The following is a 4,573-nucleotide window of genomic DNA, read 5'->3' on the forward strand; positions in this document are numbered from 1 at the left end:
GTATATATATACATATATATATATATGTATATATGCATATATATACATATATACATATTATATATACATATATATATTATATATATATATAATATGTATATATGTATATATTATATATATAATATATATATAGTATATATGTATATACATATGTATATATGTATATATATATATATATATATATATATATATATATATATATATATATATATATATATATATATATATATATATATATATATATATATATATATATATATATATATATATATATATATATATATATATATATATATATATATTATACGGCATAATTACGTTGACACACCGGTCCCCGTCAGATCACCGAAGTTAAGCAACGTCGAGCCTGGGCATTACTAAAATGGGTGACCAATTTGGGAAGTCCAGGTGTTGTATGTAGGAGGAAGTCGACACCTCCTTGCAAAATGTTGCAAAAACCTAACGTCGTCATCTCCCCTAACGGGGATATACATGCGACTGGGGACCGCTTGTGAATTTCATACTCCCATGAAACTTCCTCCTTCGGAGGAAGCCGGTTAAACCCTGAATATGTATATTACAATAATGTATATATAACAATATTTTTACACACATATTATATACTAGCAGGCCACCTGGCATTGCCGTTTCGCGAAATAAACTTTAATATAATATTTTAATTCATACAGATTTCATATATATTATTGTTGAATATAATATTGTACCCAATAGTACAGAGCCACATTGCGCACTATTCGTTTATCTTTATGAGACGTTTTCTGACTGCGACTCTTTTTTGACCTTAAATTACAAGTTGGCATAGAAGTTTATACAGAAAGCCTATAGGGAAACCTCTTACTCCAATCTCAGTATTTCGGAAGATTGCAATATAATCGTTGCTCTGGTATGTAACAGAGACGCTGATAGCAGCAGCCTGTATAAAGATATGCAAATAACCAAACCGACTATGCGAGGTGACGTCACAGTGGAGATAAACGTTTACATGTGTTCGGAGAAGTACTGTTCAAGAAAGCAGTGGTATCTAGAAAATCAGTGGTGTTCAAAAAAGCAGTGGTGTTCAGAAAAACAATGTTCAAAAAAGCAGTGTTCAAAAAAGCAGTGGTCTTCAGGAAATCAGTGGTGTTCAAAAAAGCAATGGTGTTCAGAAAAGCAGTAGTGTTCAAAAAACAGTGGTGTTCAAAAAACTGGTGTTCAAAAAACAGTGGTGTTCAGATAAGCAGTGTTCAAAAAACAGTAGTGTTCAAAAAGCTGTGGTGTTCAAAAAACAGTGGTGTTCAAAAACCAGTAGTGTTCAAAAAACAGTGGTGTTCAAAAACCAGTAGTGTTAAAAAAACAGTGGTGTTCAAAAAACAGTGGTGTTCAAAAACCAGTAGTGTTCAAAAAACAGTGGTGTTCAAAAAACAGTGGTTTTCAAAAAACAGTGGTGTTCAGAAAAGTAGTGTTCAAAAAAGCTGTGGTGCTAAAAAAAAAAAACAGCAGTGGTGTTCGAGACGTAACAAGAGAAGCACGTATTCGAGATACGTGGGTTGCGTCACAGCCAAGAGAAAAGCCACATGTGACTAGAAAAGGATAAATAAACTGTTTAAATATTTTTTAAAAATATGTTGTTGGAAATACCAGATATTAAAGTTTTTGTCAAAAACGAAAGTGAGTCGACTTTTTCTTTTCTTGTGTTTCATGCGACGTGTTAACATATTAATGACAACGCTACAATCAGCTCTCCCTTGAGACCTTGTTAATAGAAATGATCACTCTCGCAAACGACCTCGTGTTTGCTTAACCTGTAAAATGACAGCAGAAAATGTCGGAAAGGAGAAGAAAAACAAGCATAATTTTGTAGGTCGCTCATTGGTGAACGTATGCCATTAATTTGCATATGTGCACAATTGGTAACTGTTAAAAGGGACGAATTCTAAAGCATGAGGGCTGAGATTTGTTTTTTGTTAGAAATTTCTCCGATTTGCCTGTTTTTATTGTACTTATCGGCTTAGAACGAGAACGGTGGAAGATAATATCGAATATACGAGGATTTGTTGCAAGTTCAGGAAAGAAAGGAAAAAAAAAGGACTTTCGTGCGTTGTAACGACAAGAGAACGTTTTAACACTGTCATTTTGTTGGGGGGGGTGTTCCCTTTTCTTTTTTCAATCTTTGTATTTCTCTATCTTGTATCGATTTTTTTTTTTTACCCAGCTTTCATAAGGTATTGTCAATTCAACCAAGATGAATCTTGTGCCTTTGGCCAGTGTTGGAAAAGCATGTGTTCGAAACACGTGCATGACGTTACAGCAGAGATGAAAAGTCACACGTGACAGGAGAAGGAGAAATTATCTGTTTAAATATTTATTTTAAAAAAATGCGTTGTTGGAAATACCATATATAAAGGCTTTTGTAAAAAAAAGAAAGTGAGTTGAGTTTTCTTTTACCTTTCTCATGTTTCCTTGTGAAGTGTTAACATATTAATGACAACGCTACAATCCGTTCGCCTTTTAGATCTTCGTATTTATCTCTCTCTTGTATGGATATTTTTTTTACCCAGCTCTTATAGGGTACTGTCAGTTCAACCAAGATGAATCTTATGCTTTTTTTTTCTCTTATAACTTTTTTCTGATAACTTTGGAGCGATTATTGTGCAAACCAGACAGATCTGCGGCGACTATGCAATCGTTACCTGATCCAAGAATATTTTTACCCGATACTAATAACACTAGCAAAATAAATAAATAAATAATTGTCATAGTGCCTTAGGTGTTTCAACTGTTTTTGCCTAATTTGAGGGCGCTGATTTCAGTAATGCTGTAACTTTTATCTATCAGGTCTACTTTTTCTGCTGTGGTATACTCTCCTCTGTAGGAAGCCGATAAGTACAATAAAAACAGGCAAATCGGAGAAATGTAACTTTAAGACACATATTCATAAAAACACATCAAAATATTGACAATTTTTTTTAATTACATTTTCACCCAAAAAAAGGCACATTGCCACTTTGGTGTAGGGGGCTACTATCAGGGGCAATAACTACTGGGGTACTATGTAGGGATTTGGGCAGCAAGATGTTGGTTCACGTTGCACTTGAACTTCTGCACGTCAGTACAGTTGGGGAAACAGGGACCTGGAATGGAATTCCAAAGTCTAGCGGTTCTGGGGAAGAAACTACTGGAGTAGAAAGATCTTAAAGCTCAAGTTGTAAAAAATGCTAAACATAGATATCATCATCCATAAATTGACGTTTTACTGATTTTCTAGAATGGGGGGGGGGTCCGGCATCCGATAAACCAACAGTAGTCTGCAAGCATGGTGGCATCCCAACGACTTTGACAGCGAACTTCCATATAGTTGATGTCTTGCTTGTTTGCAGCCCCTTTGTTTGTCGCTCACATCACTTAGATTTTCTGGAAAACAACCAAGAAGTCTGTGCAAAAAAAAAAAAAAAAAAAAAAAAAAGCTTGATGCTCATATTTGCACCAAGACTTATGAGTAATGTACCAACAAGCTTTTTGTAGTTGGGCGCCTTTATTTTTCCCAAGAAGGATTTTACTACAATCGTAAATGCCGACCAGGCACTCAATTCTGCAGAATTGATAAAATTACAGAAATTTGTATCATTCATTAAATTTCGAATCTGGGGTCCATAAAAACTTTCCAGCTTGTAACTTCTCTATGGTTAGGCCTGGAAATTTTACGCAAATATATTTGAAACAGTCGCCATTTTTCTCAAGAGCCTTCACAAACTGTTTCATAATGCCAAGCTTTATGTGAAGAGGAGAAAACACAATTTTGGAACGCTCCACCAAAGGAGAAGCCAGAGCATTGAGAAAAGCCAGAAATCAGCTCACTGTGCATAGGCCAATCTTTTTATCCAATGCTTGGTTCTTGCCCTGTTATACCACAAGCACAAGAAGCAAGGAAGTTCTGTGTAGCCACATTATAGCCCGAGGTTGGTTGGTTGGTTGTTTTGTTTTACGGCATATCAACCCTTTTCAGGTAATTTAATGCCGAATCTGGTGATTTTGAAGAACGATTTTTTAATATAGTATATTTGTTTTTTAAGTCGTATTCTATGTAACCCATAGTTGGGACCCTAACAGGTGCTACCACTCTGGGTCAGAGTGGACCTGGGAGCAATGGCAATTAAAGGGTGGCTCCACACTCCCTAAGGCCTGCAAGCTGGGACCCTCACCATCGGATATAATTTAAGGTCATATCCAGGACCTATAGCCCGAGGAATAACCCAACCATTTTCAAATCGACACATATGATCCATTGCTGTTGTCTATGAAATCTTTTCCGTAACAAATTTGATTTCATCATATTTTTCTTTGGGGTTATTGAATGGCCTAGAAGAACTGATCCATATAAGTTTCCATTGTGAAGAAGGACACATTTTAAACTTTAAAAAGGCGTCAATCTTGAGAATAATAATGTTCGACATCAAGCTGCCGTTGCAGGCCGGCAACGTTGTTACAATATACTACGTCGTTTTTCTGAGTGAAATATGGCAAGAATCTAATATGGCGTTTTCTATGGAGTAGAAGGCTTTCTTAAACCTATGGA

At 35.5% G+C, this 4,573-nt stretch overlaps 1 pseudogene; it reads left to right on the forward strand.

Annotated features, from left to right (window-relative positions):
- The first annotated feature begins 301 nt into the window (after window positions 1-301).
- Window positions 302-420, forward strand: LOC145263525 (5S ribosomal RNA; annotated as a pseudogene).
- The last annotated feature ends 4,153 nt before the right edge of the window (window positions 421-4,573 follow it).

Source organism: Euprymna scolopes, chromosome 38 (assembly GCF_053919585.1).
Source record: "Euprymna scolopes isolate OS-2025 chromosome 38, ASM5391958v1, whole genome shotgun sequence".
Taxonomy (NCBI): Eukaryota; Metazoa; Mollusca; class Cephalopoda; order Sepiida; family Sepiolidae; genus Euprymna; species Euprymna scolopes.